General features: G+C 37.5%; 1 long non-coding RNA gene across 1 annotated transcript in view; it reads right to left on the bottom strand.

Moving 5' to 3' along the window:
* Nucleotides 1-23,415: 23,415 nt before the first annotated feature.
* The window catches only part of LOC140236725 (uncharacterized), a 124,361-nt gene continuing 120,990 nt past the window's right edge, over nt 23,416-26,786 (bottom strand). The window contains exon 3 of the long non-coding RNA XR_011901789.1: nt 23,416-23,571. This is a non-coding gene — a long non-coding RNA (uncharacterized lncRNA). The remainder of the gene's footprint in view (nt 23,572-26,786) is intronic.

Raw genomic sequence — 26,786 nt, 5'->3', positions numbered from 1 at the left:
TCTGAACAGGCGAGCGCCCATTCATTTTACTTGCCAAATAGCGAGATTTAGTTGCCCAAGGCAAGAAAGGAAGTGGGTTTGTACCACCTTGGAATGAAATAACATTGAATTATTTCACTGACTATCTAAAGTATTAAAAGTAAAGTCATAAACATTTTCTGGACTTAACACAATCTGATATTGAATGCACTGACAAATACCCCCTTTGGTATTTCCCTTTTCCTACACAATTCTCATTATTGACACATACTTAAAAAGAAGAAAGATATGATTTGTACAAGCATGGTTATACTTTTTTTCTTCAATTCAATCTCAAAACATGCAATGCTCTCAGATGTTGCACAACTCTGAGTCTGCTAAAGAAACTCATCTATTTCAAATCAGCATTGCACTGATATTAACCTACAGAAACACACAACTGCTCCAGGCTACTTCATGTACATCAAAATGAGATCCTGCAGCAATCGAAGAATGGATCAGCGGCAAGCTATAAATAATTTCAACTTATATGAAAATGCGTCGAGAACAGAGTCCGTTCTCTCAGGAGAAATGTTTTAGATGTGACATGATGCGGATATACCTTAAACTTACTGTTTTTACATCAACTGGTAATGAAAGTAGAATACAGCGGATACTACATTAAATCATTTGTCAATATCTTTCTTTATTCTATCTAGATTTTTTGCCGAATTCATAAATTTTGTTAAATAACTGGACAAATATACATTGACAAATTTGACGGTGAGCAAATCAACCCACAGAAGTTAAAAGATAATCTTAACTGAAAAAAAGCACTCAGTCTTTTTTAAAATCCAGATTTTCTGCCTTACAAGGGAATTCACTCATAAAATCATATATTCATTGCTAAAGGAAATATCAAGTTAAATACACATCCATCAAGTGACCTAATTCATTACACAAGTACACCAATCATCCCTCTCTTTCCTTGTAGCAGGAGACAGTGTGTTAATCAAAACAAACGAGCAATTAATTTGCAGAAGACGGAAGCTGTGGCAGCCAACAAGCTTACAGTTACATAACATTCTGAAGGGCATTCTGCGACACAGTTTTTGGCACAGACAGCTAGACATCACAGAACAGGACAACTTACAAAATTATCGACAGAAACTTTTCGAAAATCATTTCTATTTGCACCGTGTAAGTTACCGTGTAACATAAAACTTTGCATTGTAGGAATCACTTTAATAGAAATTGAATGTAAGTTTGAGTTCTGAAATGGCACAGTATCTTGCCCAACCTTTTCTTTGTTTTTAAATTCATGGTGAGGTGATTTTTGTTGCCTTTCTTTCAACTTCAGTGAATGAAGTTAAGTTGTAAGCCACATTACACCTGATGACTCAGTTGATCTCTCCACTCATCCTAACTATGAGGAAAATACAGGCCCAGCACATGAAAATTGATTTGATAATATAATTCCCAGAACTGTAAACCACTAGTATGTTAATATTTGTCTTTGTGCTTGCAAAAGAATCTATACAGTCATGTCTATGTAAATAATCGGTAAACGACAGATTCCATACACCTGTTGTCAAGTGTGGAAGTGGCTGTCAAAGGTCAAATGAGCTAGGACAATGAGTACATGTAAATAAGTTACTGCCAAGAATTACTCCTCTATAGAAGTATTACATTTTGATGGTAGAAGATGCCAGCTGTAGCAATGCCTTTAGAAATTTATCTGTTACTTAACATGTTCTTACAATAACGTGGTGCATTTCATAAATGGAAGATCCCTTTAATACATGTAGTATACATTGTATGTCCCCTTTAGTCATTCAGTCTGGTTGCTCTTATCTTTCTCGTTGTTATTGATGTATGAATGTACACTCTTTTCACAAACCAGAATTGTAACTGGCCAGTCAACAGAATGATATCTACAATTGTATGTCATTAGTTGTGATAAACTTTGTCAAAATATTTGTAATGTTGTTTCTTTCAATTAACCAGAATGAGTCACAGTAAGCATTACTGAGGACTGTTCTATAAACTATACAAATCTAGTATAAAACAAAAATCTGATGATAAATTAGTGAACACTAATGTACAGTTTCATCCAATAGGCAAAGTGCTTCCTGTTGCTAGGATAAGTACAACAAATGCATCTAAAAAGAATGTTTAATATAAGAAGCAGTAACACCCACAAGCTCATGAGCACAAAAGACAATTGACGTACATGTAGTCGTTAATTCAGAGCAAAGAGAGTGAAATTTTACTGACATTTTTACCTGTTCATGTTTTTCATGCCTCGTAGTGACTGAGGCAGAAGTGAAATACGCTGAATGGCTTTAATTAAGTGACCAGAAACAATTTTGATATCTTTAGCCACAATTTCAGCTTCTGTATTTAGGTCTGTTTGCAGCATCATGAAACTGCATGAACTGGGTCTAAATAAATAATCATACCATCACCGGTGGTGAGAAAGAAAAATAATTTTTACCCAGGTATAGATTTTGGTTTGAAGAGGAAGATACCAAAAGGTGTGAATATTTCCCAATTTTCACAATTTATGAATTGGCCACTGAAAATAATGCTAGGCTTTCATACTCAAACCTCATTTTACTGCAACTGGAAAGTTTTGAAATGTTTATTTGAAATATGAAGATGTAAGAGTTTTTGGGGCATAAGTATGTATTCTGGCAGTCTAAAGATCATATCACAAGTACTGAAGGGGATTATTATCAATATCTACTAGATGATTACAATCATATATATCCCTGCAATGAGTATGATTTTTTTCTCTTAATTTCTAAAACTTTAACCATTTGGGAGCTTTAATGCACTCTTGATACCCATATGGCAGCCTACAAATAATAGACTACCATGATTCTCCATTCCCTGTAATAATATTGTCCTGGTGCATGAAGCATAAATTGCCTTTTATTCATCACACATTACATCATGTTTTAGTGCTATCAGTGTTTCAGAGAGAACAAATACGGAGACCTCCCTCTCTATATATATATTGGCAAAATAATAGCCTTTCATCTCCAGCAACCTTCAAATTCGGCTAGTGTAAAGTCTATCTTAAATTCCCGTCTCTGTATGTGTTCTCGTCAAATATTTGATTTTGGAGAGGAGACCTACTCATCCTATGAATCAGTCCCTTTCGAACCACTCTAGCATATTTAATGTAAAATTTACATTGCAAGAATGGATTGCTGTACTTTATCCTGTGACTACTTTTGTGCAAGTTCCATTCTATCACAATACACTGTATGCATAATAAAGGTTTTGCAGATGTGAGCATGGTTTCAAATGGCTATAAATGGGGGGAGCCTTTTTGTTATTTTTCTTCAGATATTCATGTAAAACGTTATTTGTTCCTGAATCACTGGTTTATAATAAAATGTTCACTTCAGTCCCCGCTTTTATCTAGTGAAGAAGTAACGGCATCACCAAGCGAAGAAGTGAGATATTGAGAAACCTCTAATGAAATATGACAGAGCATGTAATTCTAAGAGGAATTCAACGTTTATTTGATGAAAATTGGTTTTGAAAGGGCGGAGATATCCAGAAGAGAGCAATCCTAATAAAAGGTGGGACTCACCTTTTACTATAATCGCTTTGTTTTTCTTTGTTTTTGGATGTCTCAGCCATTCCAAAACCAATTTTCATCAAATAAACTTTGAATTCCACTGGAAATGGTATTATCTGTACTACTTCATATTTAAAGTGGTTTCTTGTTAAAAGTTAAAAGCCCAATCCTCATCTCCACCAATACTATACCATCCCTTTAATGTAAAAAATTGGATCTACATGTACTTAACTTGGTATACACACAGATTTTTACATGGGAGCTTTCAATGTGAGTAGACATCACTGCAATAAACCAATAGTAGGCTGTACTCAGTGAAAACCATTTGTTTACTGTGAATCACACACTCTTGGGTAGTGTCTGAATGATTAATATCACTGTGGCCATACTCCCCTCGTGAAATCATACCATATTTTACCGGACCGTATGGAACACTTGGCTATCTTCAGAAACAGAAAAGCCTTGTACTGAGAGAGCACGCTAAATACAAACTGAGAATAGATGCATGAGAGTCATCCAAAACTTTGAGGCTATGCAATACTTGGAACATTCAACATGTATCTGTTTTGGAAAAAAAAAGTTTGAGGCGTACGATGATATAACTTTTATTCAAAAACATTTATTCCCTTGTGCACATGAAAAGGGATAAATATTCTCAACCAGTAGTGACACAGTGCATGGAGTGAAAATGAATATAAAGATTGTTTTGGCTCTTGTGATATCGTGGGTCTTAGAAATCCACACAAATGGCTAATAGTTCAAATTCTGATTTAGAGAACACATCTTCATGAAGCTAGATTCTGAATTTTTTTCTCCATGATCAGTTTTAACTTGAAAGCTACTACATGTCACTATATTGGACATCAGAACAGTTGATTTGTCAGCATCGTGACCGTTGATGATGCAGTAATGAGGAATATCATTCCTGTGAGGTGTGTAGCTGTTTTAACACATTTTTTTAAACGGATTTGTACACATGAATGTATTCCAGCCAAATTGGCTGTCTTTATATTCATAAAGATTACAGGTATTCCAACAGAAAGGGGGGGGGGGGCAGAGAGAAGTCCACAAACTTGTTGCATTAAAACTTGTCTCACTGAAAAATAGGGATGATTTTGCTCAGAAATAGGAAAGAAAGAGCATTTCTCATAGGAGTGTGTAGTAAAATTACAAAAAAAAAGGAAAATCATATTGAAGCAAGTGTGGGATGGTCAAATTCAGATTCTTTCCTCCAAATTCAGAATGGTTGGGAGGTCTGTCAACGGTTCCCATTCCTTTACTTCCACATTCAAATGTCTAGTCTCTTGTCTATCAGAGCAGAAATTTGAAACACATCATTCATATGTACAACTTAACTGTAGGTGATCTGTTGCTTGGAATCATTTAATCCACCAGAGAAAATCTTTACATAATATTCTATCATCATTATGTTATTGTACAGAGCTACCAATCTGCATGAAAAGAGATGCATCACTTGTATGTATCCACCATGAAAAGAGATGTATCACTTGTACGTATCCACACACATACATACAAAATTATGCAAACACACAACCACATACTGTAAAAGTGGATATTTTTGTGCGACTAATTTTCATGCTTGGCCTAGTGAGAAGAATTTCACGTGTTTTTAATTCCACGGAATCAAGACAGCAACCATTGTAACATATGGCATGCAAAAATATTTGTGTGCTATCATTTTCGCGCTTGTTTCTGGTTGCGCGAAATGTATGCACGAAAATTTCAACACCGCAAAAATTTCCACTTTTACAGTATGTTATACATCATACATAGATACAATAAGCAGGCTCTGCTGCCTTCATATTACACAAAGAGGAGTGCATCATAGATACTAAGGGAATGATGCTGATACATATTAAACGTACAACTACAGTCAAACCTGTCTATAGCAGCCACCCGACAAAGACAAAAAAGTGGTCATTACAGACAGGTGGCCACTATTGACAGGGTTTTTGACACAGCTTTTCTCAAGGGGAGGAAGGGATTTTTTTTTTTTTCTTTAGTGGCCATATATGGCAGGTGGCCACCGAGGTAGGTTTGACTGTATACTGATATTTGACCCTTTGATATTTGAAACATATCTTAGGCTAATACATGTACATAGGAAACAAATGATACAAATGAAATTACTGTAAGAGATAAAAAAAAAAATCTTCCAAGATATCCAGAAGGAAATAGAAAAGACAGATTTTCTGATGGGTAGAGGAAGATGAACCCACTCTTTGGATACAGTGACTTTCACACTCCTATCACCTGCTTGATTTCTCTGTTTTTTACTAGAAACTTAAGCTGGAGGTTCTGGCATGAAGAAGCAAGATTTCTATTTATAGTCAAACAATAATATTGGATAACAAAGTACCTCAGGGTCTGATTGTTGAGTGATTGCTAGCTATTAAAGGGATGGTACAGTATTGGTGGAGATGAGAATTGGGCTTTTAACTTTTTGCGAGATACCAAGAAAACACTTATGATATAGTACAGAGCATACCATTTTAAGAGGAATTCAAAGTTTATTTGATGAAAATCGGGTTTGGAATGACTGAAACATCCAAAAACAAAATAAAACAAAGCAATCGTAATAAAGTGTGGGTCCCACACTTTATTAGAATCGCTCTTTTTTGGATATCTCAGCCATTTCCAAACCAATTTTCATCAAATGAATGTTGAATTCCTCATAGAATTACATGCTCTTTCGTATTTCATAAGAGGTTTCTCATTATTTCACCAAAATATGTTAGAAACCTGAAATTAGGTCTCAACAAAAACTGTACGATCCCTTTAAAGTGCAACCAGAACCTCAACACATCTTACATTGTATGTGCAAAAGCAGTTCATCAATCAACACGATATCAAAGTGTGAGTATACATCACGATACTTACGCATTAGCGACGATTTCCATCGTAATCTCCGACCTGCAGTCTGTGGTGAGGACGGGACCATTTACGCAGGTTACGTTGTCCACACGGCCGAAGTTGGCGTCTGCTATAGTGATGACCAGACCCGGCGGACAACGCAAGTCCATAGTGCTGTCTTCGCAAACGCTGGTGTAGTAGAGATTACCGGTAGCTTGTCGCCGCACTCTGAGTCTAGTATTCCCTTCTGTGTATTAAAACCGAACATGAGAGGGAGATGCAGCAGAAAAACTGAAAATATGAATCAATGAATGCTTTTGACTAACATCTTGAACACATGTAATTTTGAGTGACAATTCATGTGTGATCTTTCCTTTTAACCATTTAACTACCGGTATAAATGAATCATATCTTGATTTGCTCGAGGTTGAATGAATATGCCAGTAAATCAACACACAGAGTATTCATCACTCTCCAGTGCTGACCAAAGTTAACATACACATACAAAGTAGTTAAAGGGACTGTACAGTACTGGTTGAGGTGGGGATTCAGGTTTATAACATTCCTAAGTGAGATAATGAGAAGGCTCTTAGGAAAATGAAAGAGCATGTAATTTTAAGGATTCAATGTTTATTTGATGAAAATTGGTTTTCAAACGGCTGAGATATCCAAAAAAGTGATAATTAAAAGGCGACAGGCCACGCCTTTTATTAGGATCTTTGTTTCACCTTGTTTTTGGATATTTCAGCCATTTCAAAACCGATTTTCATCAAATAAACTTTTGATACCCCTTAGAATTGCATGCTCTTTGACATCTCATAGAGTGGTTTCTGAATATCTCGCAAAACATTAAAAGCTAAATCCTCATCTCGACCAGAATTGTACACACCCTTTAAGATCAGCATTTTTATGAAGTCAAACACTTCTTTGAAGATTAAAAAAAAATGCAATGTTGACCAAAACTAACAAAGACACAATGTAGGCAACAAGCTGGCATTTACAGATTACTTCAAATAAGCACAGATGTGGACTCAGAATTGTATCACTCTGGATGGATGGTCATTAGAAATTGAATTACCTTGGCTGCAATACATGTAAGGGTGGGATTTCACGGAGCACGCGAACGATTTGCGAAGGACGCGAATGACAAAATCCAACATTCGGAAAATTTTTTCTCCAAATGTTTTCCGACAATGATGCCGAAAACTATTCTTGCGCAATTTGTGCGAAGTTTCCACGACGTATGTGCGAATGTCGTGTGTATCATTGCTAAAGTACAGCATGTTACGTACACAAAGAACACGCGACGGAAATGCGAACAACGAAGAATTTTCAATAATCATGGGAGAAAATGTACCCAAGGAGAGGTGGAAGCTGTCTTGAGTTGAATTTTTTTCTTTCCTCTATTTCTCCTTTCTTTTTCTCTCATTTCTCTATCATAGGCTTGCCTACCTTTTTTTTTTTTCCTAGGACATATCTCCACTAGTAAAGCCTTTGATTTTTTTTTTTTTTGCAGTTCCTCCACCACATAATCTCTATAGTTCAAATGAAATTGTACATGCTTTAGATTAATTTTAAGTGTATTCTACGATTTTTTTTTTGTATATCCAACATTCATTTCTCCTTGCTAGTCTTTAATTTCTTTTGATACTATAGTTGTTAATAATTGTTTGATGTTTAGATATATGTTACGATTTTTATTTGTAGAAAACGTATAGGTCATACATCCCCCAAACGTGCGCTAAACGTTCGCAAGAATATCTCAAAAGGTACGCGAACAGTTTGCGATTACGTCGTAAAATGATCGGAAAAACTTCGCAGATTTCGCGTAACATACGCGAGACATTTTCCAAAGTTTCAGAGTCTGTTTGGGGTTTCACGAACATTTTGCGAACATCGCGCGTGTCTTGCGAAGGTCTTGCGCATATGACGAGGCTTTTTAAAAGACACTTTCGAGAACAATTCACGAGCAAATCACGACCAAGTGTGCGGAAAAGGTTCGCAAAAAATTTCAAACTTTTTTGAAATTCTCGCCGAAGTAAAAATGACATTCGCGAACAATCGACGACGCTTCCGAACCCTCACGTTCGTTTGGCGATCTTTTGCAGACTAAAATACGAATGCTGGATTTTGCTATTCGCGTCCTTCGCAAATCGTTCGCGTGCTCCGTGAAATCCCACCCTAAGTAATATCTCCTCTTTGTACAAAGGAAGATTTAATAGTCTATCATCTCAGACAGACTAGAACCCATAAGGAATTGAAAGCTTGTGTTCAAAGATCAATACCATTCACATTTATTGGGTTTGTTGAAAATATGACAAATTTAACAATACTGAATAAGGTTCCATACTTCAGTCTGTAAACATGAACATCTTGCAGCAATCTTTTTTTCGGTATATAATGTTGTGTGATATACTGTAAAACATGATATTTTAGCAGCATGAAATTTTTGCGAATTGGAGCAGATGGCCTTATTCACAGCATGACATTCTCTCGAAGTGCCTCTGGCATTCAATGCATATAGTGTAGACAAGAGCCTTCGCATGCATTTTGATTTTGCAAATCTTGGCTCTTGTGGAATTGAAATACACACAAACATTCCTTGTTTTACAGTAGCAAAAATATAGGGGACAAAATTACCTGCAGTTACCACAACTAGTCCACATAATCTTTGGCTACAGCTGGTAACATGTCTGAAGTACAATGTAAGTGAAATTAAACCACATCTACTAGTTGTTGGGGTGTGGATATAAAAATAGCATGCAAAATTTTCTCTTGCACAGTGAGCACAGGCAAGTCCTCTCCAGAACAACAAGGCTATTTATACATCTTTGGTCGTGTTTATGCTTCCCTTTTTCGGGCCAGAATCAGCATTTTGAAATGTGAGTAGTGCAAAACGCTGTTGCGTTCATGCTCACTTCGATAGAAACGCTGATTCAAAATGCCGATCCAAATCGCACAAAAAGGTGCGTTTACGATCGGCATTTCTGACTAATCACGTTTGACAGGGAAGCATAAACGCAACAGCGTTTCTAAACGCGTTTAGAGTGACGTCATCTAAACGCCTTTCCGGTTCACGTGAAAAAGCGCGCGCCACCCGGCCAGCCAGCTACCCTGGCCTGTGCAGTTTTCCCATGTACTATGCATACGCATGTCTTTCCCAGCTGCTCTCCCAGGCCAGGCCACCGATCGCAGCGCGCGCCCCAATTGACCTGCCTCTGCTGAGGTCAGCGAAGCAATCGCAAACGCTCTTTCCAAGGCTCGAAGAAAGTGAGCATAAACAGTGCTCCCGTGAACGGCATTTTGAATCAGCGTTTTGAATCAGCGTTTCAAAACGCCGATTCTGCCTTCGCAAATTGAGCATAAACACACCCTTTACAGTCACTGGAGTCAAACCCTTCTGGCACTAGCCACATGCCATCATCTTTGAGTTTGAGGAGCACACACTCTGTGATGTCATCCTAAATTAACAGAGCTTATCAAAATTTAACGCTGCTACCAGCGGTAATCTTCAACTCTTGGCTTGCACACGCTACTTGTGACTCATTGAGTCTTGAAGTTGTGGCCGAGCTGATTGGTGAATCTGCTCAATGTGTGGTTTTCCGGTCAAAACTCCATCTTTAGTCGTGTTGCGAATGTGGTAGCACTGCCATTCATGTGTGAAGCATTGTAATTGTCATTGAGTAATGATTTTCGTAAAATTCATGACTCAAAATCAACTGCATTACATCAGTGACAATGCTTCTTAAAGATAATATAAAGTTTTGGTATTACCTCAAAAGTTTCCCTGAATTTCCTTGTCTTAGTTTGTGTTTCAGGTTAAAGTACCTTTCATATAACTAACACTGTGAGACTTACTCGCCCCAAAGTGCTCTCATGTCTTAGTAATCATGCAATAATGGTTTCGTACCAGAGCCGCCGCCGTACGGCGGCGAGGTAGTACACGTATTGTGCGAATATCACTGCGACCAGCAGCGTGCAGCCCCATACGCATACTGTGTAGCTAACTGCGACCAGCAGCCCCATACGCATAGCTAAAACGGGGCTTCGCATTGTAGCTTACAGGATCATGACAGATTTAGTATCGCGGGTAAATATCAACTTAAAATTCAAAAATTTCTTCAATTTAAAGACTTACCAGTTAAGTTGAAGTATTGAAAACAGGCTTTGGGCAACGTTTGGTTTTGCCAATAGTCCCTTTCTGTTCGAATTGATGACTGAATGTGACTCGGTCGAGAGGACCTTGGGAGAGCGACGTACACTGAATTGACGGCCAGCGCATGCGCACACAAACATCTTATCTGTTCATGGATTTGAAATTTGTTCGCATGTGATGTGTGCGTATGCGCTGGCCGTAGTAATCAGTGTATGTAGCTCTCCCACGGTCCTCTCGACAGAGTCACATTCAGTCATCAATTCGAACAGAAAGGGACTATTGGCAGAACCAAACGTTGCCCGAAGCCTGTTTTCAAGACTTCAACTTAATTGGTAAGTCTTCAAATTGAAGAATTTTGTGGATTTTAAGTTGATATTTGCCCGAGATACTAAATCTGTCATGATCCTGGATGCTACAATGCGAAGCCCCATTACGCTATGGGTATGGGGAAGCTGGTCGCTATGCGTATGGGGCTGCTGGTCGCAGTTAATTGCATGATTACTAAGAAATGAGAGCACTTTGGGGCGAGTAAGTCTCACAGTGTTAGTTATATGATAGATACTTTAACCTGAAACACGGAAATTCAGGGAAACTTTTGACGTACCAAAACTTTTTATTATCTTTAAGTCTTTTTAAGAAATAATATTTATAGACACACTCAGTTACTCATATTCAGATGCTCCCTTAAATTAATAATAAATGCGTGGGAAATCATGCAGTGTTGCCATTTTTATAAAGTCCCCTAAAAATTTTGCACAGAAAACTTTTCAGCTCTTAATATATAGGGCCTACATGGGGAGCAACTCTTACCAAATCTTCATTCATCGGTGATTTTAATACAATTATTACAATAGAAGCTGCACATTAAGATGCAGACTACAGACATATAAATGTTTTCATGAGGTTGCAATGGAATTTCTTCAGATGCATCCAACATTGGTCAGTAGTCAGAATGACTACACAGCAGTGTCTTGGCTCACTTTCAAATCATAAGATGATCCATGTCACATGCCTTCAAAGTGTTACTATGGCAACAGTAACAAAGCACTGTAACCATAGTTACTGGCACCACTATTTGCAGCAACAAAGGATCATTTAGGTTGGACAAGTTGATGACCAAGGGTAACGGAGATGTCGTAGACCTTCACTATCACATGCTGGCTCGTCTGTCATGCTAACAATTAAGCAAGGTGTTGGCTAGGGGTAAATAGTACTAACTTCAGTCTCGAGGTTTGTCACTTAAGGGGGGAGGGGTGTCCCCTTAATCTATGACTATTTCAGGAGCAAAATTGATTCATCAATTTAAAAGGAGAAGAGAATGCTGGCAGAAGATCAACAGTGATGACCTACAGATCATCCTGTGAGTCAGTGACAGCAGAGAAAGGGGGAGGGGGAAGTGGGGAGGGGGGCCTTGCATTTCAGCGAGTCAACATGTCACCGTCGGATGGTCACGACAGGTAGCGGTGCAACACGTGCAAGCGACAAGGTGTCCTAACTCAAGCTGACAGATTTGTGGCAGGAACATGATTTCCCCGACAAGCTTGCAGACATGATAAAATGAGACTGTAAAGGCAATTGATTTTTTTTCTATTCTCGCGATTTCTTTAAAAAATACTCCTACTTCTGGATTTGATGCGTCAATTTTCACCATTTGCTCTAAAACCTCCTACTGGAGCATTTCTGTTCCACAAAATTATTTCAGGACATTGCACACAGACATATGAGTTGAATAGAGTATATGAAAAAAATGTATATATTTTTCCTGCTTTGATCTATGATATGATTTCTCACCATTGCTGTAAACCTCTATATTGAATAACTGACACATGACACTATGAAGATGAGGCCTGGACACCTTCATCTTCATAGACTTGGGACTTACACCCTTTTGGGTAACTCAGGACTTACACCCTTTTGGTTGGCACCAGATGAGTGGGTCGCATCTGAAGATCAACACTGATCGAGGATTCCATCTGCCCCCCTTTCTAGGGGCAATGTCTTAATATGGACATGACTTTTGCCTTTGTAAACTGGGTGACATTGCACTTTTTTTCTTTGGGTATCACAATTATTATGTAATCAGGAGATGATGTTACACTTCCTCATTGAAACTCTCTTTGATTGCCAAAAATGTGAATTCAACCAATATTCTTTCTCATCAGTCCTATATGCTGACAGCAAAATGAAGACTGTTGGTAACATTTGGGCCAATTCAACTGGTGCACAAAGGTTTGGCAATTTGCATAATCTCTACAATATGTACATGCAAAAACCTAGTATCTTTTTGGTGGCATACATGTATGAAAATTACAACAGTGTATGTATCCCTATCATGGAGAAACAAGTAAAAACAAAAATATAAAATATACATCGTCTCATGGATTTTTAATATGGAAAAACATGAAGATATATGCAATGTAGACGGAAATAAACTTTTAAAAAAAATGCAATGACCAGCCTCAATGAATATCACTATACTGTAGAAGCTAATGATATCAATGAGCAGCAAATCTTTAAGGAATTGCTTGTAAACTTTTTACCCTATTCTAACATCATGTTCATTTATTTCAGAGTACTCTAGACACAAACAGAATGCAACATACTTGAAACACAATCCACTGTTTTCAGTTAACCCCTTGGGGACGAGTCCCAAGTATACTCGGGCAAGCGTCTATGTGAAATGTGTGTTGTAGCACAATCAAACCGTCCTCATCAATGGGTTCAACTAACGGAGGGCGAAAGAGAAAGTACAATCTTTCTTGGGTGAGGAAGAATGAATACGAAAGCTGGTATTTCAACCCTCTTGAAAACACTTAAGTAGACAGATACCAACACTAATAGTATGAGGTGCAGCCATGCAAATTAAACACACAATAAAGCATGAATTCCACTGCCTATTTAACTCAAGGTTTGGATTCCCAAGTAGGCTTTTTTCCACTCCAGACTGTAATGAGAGGAAAATGATGACAGAGCGAGGTACATTGTAGAAGTGTTGCTCAAAACATGACACTTCATTTTAGAGGAGCAGTATGTTATACCTGCCACTCATTTACTGAATCCTATTTAGGTAGGCTCTCCAATTTAGGACTATTACACTAGATGACTTGGATTTCATTGTGTTGTTACATGTACCCCTGCTGAGGCAGTTTTACCAACCTCCTTGGTTTAACTAGTACTTTTTGCCAACATTTGTTTGTCTGTATTTGTTTTTCTGTCAGCTGTATTCTGCAAAGACTTATAAAAACAGATTTTGTTGAAACTTCAGGATAGGTACTCTTTATGGTAAAAGGATCAGGTGACTACAATTTGGTGGTAAGCTCAGTCATGAGCTGGATCCTGGGAAATTTTTGAAGGATGCATGTACACAAAGCATAAACGATCCCATGGCCTTTAAATAGCGGAGGTTAAACAGTCCCTAAATGAGTTCTTGTTCCTTACTTTCCAGCTGATTTATTTAATAAAGAAGCAATCTTAAACATTTTATTTTTTCATGGTTAAACTGCATACTAACAGAGGATTAACACAAGTCTACAATATTCTAAAGATAAGTTTTTCTTCTAAAGGAACACAGAGAAGTCAATCAGAACCCTTGCATGTTACATGATGTATCTAATCCAAACAATTGGGTGTTTTTTTTTCTTGCCACTGCTTTGTTTTCTTTTACAATTTTATACCCTTCAACTTTCCTTAATAAATGCAAATCTCTTTGTCTGACTACACAGCACTTTTATTGGGGATATTCATAGTGTGTGTCAATTTTTTGAAGTAATCGTCCTTTGGGGAAACAGTCAAGATGCAAGAAGGGCACCATAATCAATACACTCTTGTAATTTGTGAGTTCAAGGTCAAGAAAACGCTTGCTATCGAAGTGCATAATCCTGCCATATCATACACCAATTACCTGCAGTAACCTCCAATGCATGTATCTCCCCACCCCCTCGATGATGGATAAATAATGCCCTGCTAACGAGCGGATTTCAACTGCACCGAGTATAGACTCTTAATGGACTGCTTCCACTAATTACATTTGGGTAACATGCATAAGGCACAATATGTAGAGAACTTTTACACTAAAATGGAGCGCGAGTATGGTGGCCACTGTTTTAACGATGATGACTAAGCTTTCTGATCGGTATCTTTATGAAGATGCTGGTCTATTCCTCAGCATGTGTGACTATTAACTGAGAGAGACACTTAATCATGTTCACCCAAGAGTAAAGAACAGTACATAGGCCCAGTGGTATCAAACTAATGCTTGATGAATAATGTAAACACCACAGCTCTGACTGTACATCATGGTGTTTGCACAGGCAAATTATGCCTACATGATTGGCACTACCTTCATACATCATTCATAGCACACAGGTCATCTTGAGAAGAGTGCTTTTGCTATCAACGTTTCTTAAGAAACTTGACTACATTTTCTCAAGAGGTGGTCTTGTAGCTACTTGGCTGGTTATAGCATGTAATCTTCTGTACCAGTATCTCCAACATCATGTCCAAACACTACATCATACGGCATGCAGTATTTTATCATTTGTGTCTCAGGCATATACAGTGATAGAACAGTTTACTACCATAAGTTTTAAATACACTTTCTAATCAAAGACTTTTCTCGACAAGAAAACTTGCCAAAGGCTTGCCTAACACTGCACCACCTAATTCATACAAAGTGTACGCCAAATATCACATGATTGAATTGTTAATGAACAGGTGAATTAAAAAAAAAAACACTTGTTACTAAATCATTACTGGAAAAATATGCATTTATATTATCACCTAGTACTCATTTTATCAATATTAAGTATGAATTTGTTTTCTTATTTTAAAAATCATACTATCATAGATCTGTATAAGTTGCAAAATCATCAGAAAAATATGAAGACATATATTCTACACTGTATTTACCGAAAGGTACACTGACTGATGATGGATACCAGTATAAGAAATATTTGACACGAAGTAACTATAAAGCCTGAGTCTTCTCCAAGCAAGTTGCCTAATCATTCAAAAAAAAAAAAGTACAGACTAATCTATATATAAACTGGATCATTCACAAGTTGCAAACATGACAACAGGTAACAAAGCCACTAACAAGATAAAGCCTAATGACATTGTCTGTCTGTCTGTCTGTGAAAAAAAAAAAAAACATTAAAAAAAAGGCAAATAAATACCAAGAACAACATAGCTTCCTTTTTTCCCCTAGAGAGCAATCTCACTGCTTCATACATGTGACATAAAGTCATGGTCATATTCACTCATGTGACTTATGTTAAAAAAGCTTTAAACCTTACTGTATCACCAAATCATTGCAGTTCCGGTTCTCAGTCGAGGGAGACTCCAGATAACAATAATTAAAGGCATCATTTACCATTAGCTGATGAAAAACCAAAACCCAGCTTTAGTGCTTCAAAATAGTTCTAAAATGTGAATTAGGGATAGAAACAACCAACATAAAAACATTAATCAGTATAATCAATGTTAAGTATTGTTAGATATACAAAATGTAAACAATAGTTATCATGAAATTGTTTCTAGAATAAACCATCTACAGTTATGGTTTATTGAGAAAATAGTGATATCTTCTTGTATTTGAGGCTTTATTGCAAAATTTTTATATGGTAGGATGTTTTGTGATACAGCTGACCTTTTATGAGCATCAAATGTGATAACTAAAACATTTTTTAAAATCACTGCTCTCAACAGTAAACAATACCTTTAAGGTGTGTGATATTGTCTGTCTAGGGGTTAAAAGGTCAATTGTGGTTACTATGGATATGTAACAATATAAAATGCTTTCAGTCATCAAAGTGCATAAATCTCAGGAAATCTATCAACAAGCTTGAAGCTTGAGCACAAAAAAAGGAACTAAAAATAAACAAGAGTAAACAAATGCATAAAATAAGAGCATTCTAGTAAACAGCTATAGTCAAACAGATATTTAGCATTCTTAGAATTTTTTATCATCATCTCTATCAATAGGCGTAGGTTAGGCATCAGAGCTTTCAAAAAACAAACAGTCTGACTTGCGCTACTGACAAACTCGTCAAACAGACATGTTGTTTCACTGATTATGACTACTAAAAACTATTAAAGTTGAAAAAAAAATCCAAAAGAAATAATAAGAATAAAGGTTTTATAAAGGTTATGAATATTTAAAGATTGTAGAGATGATTTCACAGCTCAAAGATGTTCCAGTGATCTAAGAGAGAAGAGAAAAAATAAACAGTAAGGAGAAAGACCAGGAGGTCACTGAACAAAGATTACCCAGACTATGCTTTGTTGTCCATGCTCGTACCAGTGTCAATAGCCTTGGTCTGCTGAAATTACAAACTGGACTGTGACTGGAATATAGTCAGATATATTCAAATGACTTAAAAACAGGGTTTACTGCAACAATACAGAAAAGACATCCAGACAGGAAGTCCAGCCACAATAATACATCCTAAACTTCCCAGCCGGGACCGAAGATTGTGCGTAAAATGGCAAGGACAAAGAGATGGGCGTGCGGTTAAGGCTTGAGCACTGGAGTGGAACGGAAACAGCAGCAAACAGAACCAGTGGGACTAATACAAATTTGCTGTGAAGTAAAGTCACTTGGCACCTGCACTACAGCAGACAAGTTAAATTAAGAGTCTGATCTGTTGGCAGTACATACAGCTCTTTTAAAGGAAACCAAAACCCCAAGAGAAATGTATAGACTGAGTGAAAGAAGCAATATTAGTAGAACACACCAGTGAAAGTTTGAGGAAAATTGGGAAATTCATGCAAAAGTTATGAATTTTTAAAGTTTTGGTGTTGGAACCACTGGATAACAAGACTACTTGAGTTTATGGCATCATGTGTCGACAACAATATAAAGAAAAAAAAAGAATTGAACTTGGTTTCACTTTTCTTGCATAATGAAAGAGCACTTGGCTAACTGCTTTCAGCAGTCAGTCAGTATCAAGTTGATGGAATATGCAATTTTCATTAAAAATTAATTTTTGTGGAATTCTCATCATATTTTCTTTATTTTGTTGTCCACACATGACATCATAACCGCTAGTAGTCTCCACTCCCAGCGGCTCCAACACCAAAACTTAAAAAATTAATAACTCTTGGATCGATTGCCTGATTTTCCTCAAACTTTCACTGATGTGTTCTACTATTAGTACTAATGTTGCTGCTTTTCTTCACTCAATTCCAAATTGCTCTTTGGGTTTTGGTTATACCTTTAATGCTGTCAAAATGGAACTATGATGGGTAGTTGGGACTCAAGTATTTGGTAAAACAATATGACCACTACACCGGGGAGGTATGAGAGATTTTCTCTCACATTTCCCAGAATATACCATGCCCTAAACTCTCTTCATAGATATTCACAGAGTGTTCTACTATCTGCTGTTTCTAAATGTCAAATTTACACATGTTGTATACATGTCAGTGGCAGATCCAGAGGTGGGTGCACCGGGTGCGCGCCCCCTCTTTATTTGTTGTTAAAACAAAAGAAATAAAAAGAAAACAATGAGATGAATCCTGGAAGTAGCACCAAAAATTATATTTGCGCCCCCCTTTACGGAATTCCTGGATCCGCCCCTGCATGTACGTACATGCATGTATATTTCATGTGTTTGCTAGGATTTTCCCATTTATCTTTTATGAGATATACCGTATATTCACTGAAGCAAGGACACTTTCCCTGTAGATTGATATATTGAACTAACAACATTACAGAGAAAAGATTCCAAACAGCAAAAGGCAAATGATACACGCAGACAGGCCATTAAAAAATTAAAACATCTTCCCACACATGCAGCTCTTCATTGAGCTAATCACATCGGCCTTCCTTTTTTCTTCTTTTCCTCTTTTTTGCTATTGTCAATTCACACCTTTTATCTATTTAAAAGGATCCTACTCAACAAGCTCACTGTGTTTTTGTATCTCCCATCAAGGTCACAGCCGATGGAAGCATTCAAACCCATAGACATCATTGTGAATATTGTCCCTGAAACAATCATGGCAACAAATAAATGTAGACGGAGCTGATTTTATATACATTGTAGTGTGGCCATGGTGTCTACAATCATTGTATCTAGTTACTTATTGGGATATTGATGTCCTCTCTCATTTTAGATGGAGGGGGGAAAAAAATACAGTCGTCTGTCCTTCAGTGTCTCTTTCCATTCAAGCGAGGGCAGCAGAGAAATTGTAACAGAAATATCCCGCTCCATTGCTAATCTTATCACACAAGTAACTCACCACATCAAAGAATCAGCATGTTCTTGAGAAAGTATGGATGGCTTCTCAAAAGTCATTCAGCCAATGGGAAGATTACAATGGGACTTTAGCTTGTCTGCTTGGTAGCTAAAGACTTTAGCTAGTCTGCTTGGTAGCTAAAGTTAAAGAGAGCTACAACCATCTCCACCCCCACCCCCCCCCCCCCCTCCAACTCCCACCAATAATTCCGCAGCTTTAGGAACCAAGGAAAGGAGGGACTAAGCTTCTGTGTGCAGAAAAGATCTTCAAATGCCAGGATTTAATCCATGGTAAGCCGCTACCTTCGGATGTCAACTCCATGACGTGTTCAACATCACCACCAAACCTCAATAGATACCCAGCCACCTCCAGAACTCTTCAACTATGCCTAAGATGATACAATCAGTATTTGCATGATCGATGCACCAACCATTAGCATTTCTAGGCCGATCCTTTATCTCTGTGCTATGATGTTGAGGAAGCAGCGAAGTGGATCAAAAAGCACTGTACTTCTGTTTGACTCTTTTTGTGTCCATGTGCCCATATTTGTAATAATTTGTGAGAACATTCATGACATTTGGTCCTGCAATAGTTGATCCCATGAAATATCTGCACACTATAAAGCCACACATAAATTGCACCCACAAACATAATTATAACCTTACCCCTAATTCTAATCCTCCCATCACACTAAACCTAAAACCTATCACAACCCTTACCCTAACCGTAAGTCCCTGGAGAAAACACAACCAGAGCAAATGTCACAAGAGCAAATGTTGTGTCACCTTTTTCTACACTCAGTCCCAAATATATGTAGCATTTGAAAGATTGAAAATGTGGTACTTATATATCAACGAAAAGATAAATTCATTCACACAAAAAATGATAATTTCGAAATGTATAGGATTTGCTTGTGAGTGTGAACAGTGAAGATGCAATACAATCTCCATTTATGTGAAATGAAATGCATACAACAAATACCTCCACATACAAGTTGATGTCTTCAGCAGGTGACATGAGGTGTAAACGAGCTATGTAAAGAAGCTGGTGACAAGATATTACACCATGGCACCAGGCAAAAGATTGACACCTAATATCCTTCGTGGTATTCCTTGCTCCCGTCTCAACAGTCTGCCAAGCTCATTAAAGAAACGATGAACAGCGCACCCTCGGTATGGAAGCAGGTCTGCTTATTGGCAAGGATATGTTTTCATTTTGCTTTTGTGCCCAGAAAAAAAATGAGGTCATGGAAGTTAAAGGGGGATACGGGTAGATCCGATGTATCATAATTAATTGTTGGTCCAGTGCAGCACTACACAGACCAAGGGTCAAATTTAGGTTATCAGACCAGGGTGTGTGTTGCTATCAAGCCACAACTTATCTGCTGTTAAATACTCTGTGGCCTATGTACCACTGCAGCATAAATACACTGTGTAATCTGCAAAACCAGAAATTTTCATGAATTTCGAGAGAAGCCAAGATTCATGAAATCAAAATGCACATATGAAAGTTCTTGTCTCCACTATGTGGTAATTTGCGACAATTTTGTGTCCCGAAAAAAGGTCTGCTCCATTTTGTGAAAATTCATGCCACAAATATTTCTGGTTTTGCAGTGTAGGCCCATTTGTTTCTACGTTCTGAGAGTGGGTGACATATATTGTACATAGGTCCTTCTGACAGGATAGATTAGATGCCTCTCCCCTCCCCCCCCCCCCCCTTTTTGCTCTCACCCTCATTATGTCCAGTATTACCAAAGACCATGATGATAAGGGTACATGTACAATTTCATTACCCCGAGATAGTCCCTGGAACAGTACAACATGTAGGCCTACTTCTCCATCCTGTTGCACAACTGTCCTGATATTGCAACATTCCCAATAAACTGAGTAATCACAACCACTCTTTTGACTGTATAGTTTCAATATAGGGCCTAGGTCTATCAAAATGATAGAGACTTCATGGTCAGAGGTTTCTTTATACACACACACACACACACATACAAAATAAATCAATACTTTCAATGGACTTGACCAAGAGCACATGCATTGTACGCTGATATGTAATTAAATTCCATTGTATAGCTTGGTATGAGCTCCATGGTATGATATTATGGTCCCTAGGCAAGCAGTGAGTGCACATTACATTCATTGACATTGCACCACCTACAACACAATAAAGCTAGAAAGAATACGGTTTAAATTTCAAGACTACAGCATTTTAATAACGATAAATCTAAAACTTATTCCACTGAAATATCAAGTGAAGCAGCTCTAATTGATGTCCATTAATCACTCGAGTGAAAGAATTACATAATACAAGGTCCTTCCCTCCTCACGGTATAATTGAATTATGCTGAAATATAATAGGCACACAGATATATCACCATAGGCCACGGGGTTGACATGAAACCTATACGGCTGGACTAAGCTCGAAATGAAGCATGCAATACATACACTGATGAGTGAGTCCACTCCTACATGATATCCCCCTCTGTGCGTCTGTCGGACGCAGACGGTCCATGCTTCCGGTAGGATGCATTTCATAAAATGCGCCCCGCCTCATTTGACTGTTTACATGTCCTGAGACCAAAAACAGTGTCAGGTCATATTTTGGTAGGAAGGGGGGGGGGTGGTGGTAGAGAATTAAAGGGAAGATAAACCCCAAGAGCAATGTGGATTGAGTGAAAGCAGCAACATTAGTAGAACACATCAGTGAAAGTTTGAAGAAAATCGGACAATCGATGCAAAAGTTATGAATTTTTAACGTTTTGGTTGTGGAACCGCTGGATGAGGAGACTACTAGAGGTTATGACGTATGAGTGGACTACAATACCAAGAAAACATAAAGAAAATTCTACAAAAATCCGTTTTTCATAAAAATTACAAATTCCATCAACTTGATATTGATATATGTTAAGGGTAGCAATTATTCCCCCTGCTTTCTGAAAGAGGTTGGTCCATTGCTCTTTCATAATTCTAGAAAAGTGAATTTTTGTTGAATTTCCTTTATATTTTCTTTGTATTGTTGTCCACTAATACGTCATATCCTGTAGTAGTCTCCTCATCCAGCGGTTCCAACACCAAAACTTTAAAAATTCATAACTTTTGCATCGATTGTCCGATTTTCCTCAAACTTTCACTGATGCGTTCTACTACTGATGCTGCTTTCACTCAATCCACATTGCTCATTGGGTTTACCTTCCCTTTAAATTATAAATTGCCCACAGGACATGCCTTAGCTTACCTTCTCATCCTACTTATAAGAACATGCATGTCATAATGTATCAACCACAGTTTGAACTAGATAAGCACTCCGAGAGTGCAGACCTCTGCCAAGTGTATGCAGCTCATTTCCACCACTGATCTTGTTATGTTCTTCCATAGAGATTTCAGTGATTTCCACCCATACGTACTTACAGCATTGTGTGCTGAGAGTCGCCCGATTTCCCAATATAGAAGCCTTTCTTACGTCATAAACCCTTAGCTGCACGGCGCACCTCGCCCTAGCAAAACTAGAGCACGCACCTTAGTGCGCGCATGCAAACCTCAAATACGCGCAGCCTGAACCCCCAAGTTCATTGACCCTACCTGCCAAAATATAAAAAATCCTTCATAAATTCCCCCTAAATTCCCGGATCACTACCAAAAGTTAATCGTTTGTAACTTGTGTCATTCTCAACCTTTCCTGCAAGTTTCATCCCATTCCGTTAACTGCTTTTTGAGTTATTTTGCACACAGACAAACTAACTAACTAATTACAGTTGTAACTAACGAACAAACAAGCCAACGGTAACGAAAACATAACCTCCTCCCTTGGCGGAGGTAATAATGATGACACACTACTAGTTCAAAGAGTTGACCAAAGTCTGATTGGTGCCTTGCTCCACTTTTCTTCACATCCATGGCAAAATACTGTAAAACCATACATTTTTGTGTGCATTTTAATTTCACGGATTTTGCGACAGCCAATTTTGCAAAATTAAGATGCTCATGAAAGTTCTTGTTTATTTGGTTAACACTACATGCATTGAATGCCAGTGGCAATTCACAAGAATTCCATGCCACGAAAGAGGCTGTCCCCTCTAATTTGTAAAAAGTTCACGCTGCGAATAGATTCCTTACATGCAGTCTTGGAAGGTGGTCAGTAGTATGACTTTTATGGTATCTCTAGTGGTATTACTCTCACAACAGTGGTTCCATGAATACACTCATTGCATACAGGAACCTGCTGAGCCCTATACAGAGTCATTTCTGAATTCTGCAAGGAACTTGGTAACAAATAATTGGGGGGGGGGGGGGAGAATAAAGCTGTCTCATTCCCATTTGAGAAAGGAACATCAAATAATTTTGGCTGAATAGCCTACATCAACAAGTACTCTCTGTTTATTTCATTTTTTCACTTTTTTCTTTTTGTTTGTTTGCTATATTCTTACTACAAACTCAGAATGATGTGAGGTAAAGTGTATCAAATGATACATGTATCCTGATTTCCCTGTGACATCTTTGGATCAAAACTGGTGAACCTTTGCTGGTCTTGAAATCACAGAGCTGCTACCCTCAAGTAAATATTTTGTGTCACAATGACTTACCACAGACATCTGACACCAGAACAATCAACATCAGCACCATGCTCTGAAGCATGAGTTTCACTGAGGGAAGAGCCATGCCCAAGGCTGCCATCTTGTCATCTGTCAATAGAACTCCCTCCCTCTGGATAAGAAACTGGCTTCTTTGTTACTTCAACCGTGGCTCTAGGGAAAGATTTCAAAAAAATAACAAAGATGAAAATTATAGGAAGGCATTGATGATGTCATGCATTTAACAAAATTGTGGGGACCAAACTGAAATAAAGTTTTACATCACTAATAATATGTCTATACTGACAATGCCACTACAATAAAATGAAGCAGATATTTTCAACAAGTCAGTAGTGTCACCTAAAAATTTCTTACATAATTATCAGGAGTAGCCTTTTACTCTTTACTGTTAATGAAATGAGAAGGTAGGCAGTATACCCATTTTATTGTTGCTCTCTTTGATAACAATTTTTTTCAAGTGCCACTCTAACTATGATGATCGTTGGTGATAAAAGACTCGGGACTCAATCTCTGCTTTTGCTGGTAGACAGTTGATACCAAGATCTTTAAATAGGGTTGGCAACTTCATTTAAATGTCCTTCATACAGACATGTACCTTGTAATAACACGAACAGTATTCATGTACGCTTCAAATTGACATATTCACGCATTTAGTAGTGAAGCTACATGGGTTCTTCCAACATGTTCATTGCATGTTGTCCATACAGACTCAGTGGGGTATCATAATCCATGGTCAGTCAATGTTGGACACATGGAATAAATTCAATTCAATAACATGGTGTGAAATTTATGTAATTAATTAGAGAAATTTATGTGTGTAGGCCTTGATATGTGGCATGCAGATGAATGGGAAACGAGACATAATATGTGGTATTAAAACCAAGACACTCAATTCTTAAAAGATTGCTTGCAGGTGACTCTCACCCCGGTCAGGCCACTTAAGGGTGCAATCCAAGATTCAATAGAAGATCACTGGCATGATCTGATGCAGTCTACTACACTGTAGCTGCAAATTTGATTGTTCTCTTGTACGTTACAAAATTCATGTGAAATTGATACATTATTATCAATCTTGTTTTCCTGGGATCTCTCTATTGTTCATTACATGCTTATTATAGACTCATATGGATTAATCTGATGAAATTGATACAACATCATTATCAATCTTGTTTTCCTAGGATCTCTCAATTGTTCATTGCTTCATAGACTCATATGGATTAATCAGATGATATCAAGTTCAGTCAATCTCACCTGAAAGTCGACCTTGCACAAGTCAAAAAATTGGGTTTAAGTCAAAGAAAATTTTAATCTGGATTGATAGAAACATTCTAATTTTATTGTGTATCATAGTCTAAATTCACATATGTTAGGGAATTTTCTCTGATCCCTTTGGATTTAAGTGAGATTGACTGTACATATTAACAGTATTTAGAACTGAAAGAAGTGGATTTTTAAACCTAAAATTATCATGGTGTATTATGTATGTACCCTGTTGACAAAAAAAAAAAACAAGAAGAAAGAACATAACACCTGTGCTGATGCGTGTCTGTAAAAGAGTACATCACTGTAAGTGTTCACATAATCCACTTGCACCCCCAATAAGAAAGGGACATATTGAAATGGCTAGTAACTTCGGAGGCTAAGGCTGTATTCGATCTCATTACTGATGATCTGATGGATGCATCTTTGTTGAACACATACATAGACACACGTAGCATATTGACTCAGTGTATTAGACTATCACAGATGAACTTTAAACACCTTTAATAGCAGTCTGCAGGTGCTCTTAGTCTCGTTTCAGATCACAGTTTTATTTTTCTTCCTCATTACAAGAATACAGATTAACAAACCCTGTGTCTGTCTCTCAAGAGGCATGCTAACAAACTGTCAATTTCTAGCGTCACTTTCCAGTTGTTACACGTAAATAGATTAATAAATAATTACAGACATACATAAATAATTATATAAAATACAAAAATAGATGAAATACCTTTATAAATAAAAAATAAGACATCCAAACATAAAAATGGACAAATTAAAAGATGGAGTAAATTTAAATATAGAAACAATTAACCCGTTGAGGACGGTTTGATTTTGCTACAACACGCATTTCCCATAGACGCTTGCCCGAGTATACTCAGGACTCGTCCTCAACGGGTTAAATGAATATAATAGAAATGAAAGTATACACACACACAAAAATCCAACCATCTATCATTGAATCAAAACTACACCATGCCTCTATGTTGATTAAAGTAAAGGAACACACACTAATGTATTTGCAGGTGGGTATTGTGTGCATTATGTATATCATTCTCGTTTTCAACAATACAAAATCATCACCACACGGTTTAAAAGTGTTCGGAGAAACTTTCTGATAGGTAATACACTGTGTATCACTACACTGCTAAAAAGCAAACATGCCAATCTTCAACTTAGCGCATACATTGGGACAATGTGATATTGTATATGCTGAATATTTCGCGAGGTCTTTATTTTTGCGAATTTCACGAGTCATCTGCTATTCGCGAAATTCAAAACACGCGAAAATATTGACTCTAATGCCGATATGAATGTGACGTATGCATCACATTTCTCCGTTCATAACATGACTCCACAATCGTGAATTTAACCACTCGCGAAATTGTCGGGAAGTCCCGATTTGCCAAAATTTAGACTCGCGAAATATATGGCGTATACAGTATACAGAGTATATTTCTATTTTCTCATCAAGTAGACTTAAAAATGGGAAGCCAAATTTCTGGACTGTTAAAAAATCTCCCATTAGCTGAACACTCTGTACTTGATATAAGTTGAAAGCTCCAGACATCACACATATTCTTTGCCTCAAGCCAGCCTGCAAGAAATGTATTGAAGAAATGAATTGATACAGATGTAGCATTGATAAGTTTTATGGGGGAGGAGACACGAAGCTACAGCAAAATGTACTATTTGACATCTATATGTACAGTACAGGTACACAATGTATGCTTGTTCATGCAATGGGACGTCAAGAGGCAATGATACAATTTTATAACCCCATCCATTATTTGCTTGTGTCCAGACTGCCGTTTTATAAGCAAAATGCCCAATTCATGCAAGATTTAGTCAGACTGTAATGGATAATTTACTTTCACCATCTAATCAGTTTAATTTGAATGTGGAGTAGAGTTTCCCTTTAAATTCACACCTTTCCCTTTAAATTCAAGCCTTTCCCTTTAAATTCAAACGTTTCATTTCTTTAACCCTTCCTGTGCCATTGACTTTGGACAGTGTGTACAATGCTATGGGGTTTTCTGAGCCAATCGGCACTAAGTGCACTCAAAGGGTTGAAGGACTTCTGGTCATTTTTCTCACAGGTGTCTGAA

The sequence above is a fragment of the Diadema setosum genome, chromosome 13 (assembly GCF_964275005.1).
Source record: "Diadema setosum chromosome 13, eeDiaSeto1, whole genome shotgun sequence".
Lineage (NCBI taxonomy): Eukaryota > Metazoa > Echinodermata > Echinoidea > Diadematoida > Diadematidae > Diadema > Diadema setosum.
This window is presented reverse-complemented; position numbering and strand designations above follow the sequence as displayed.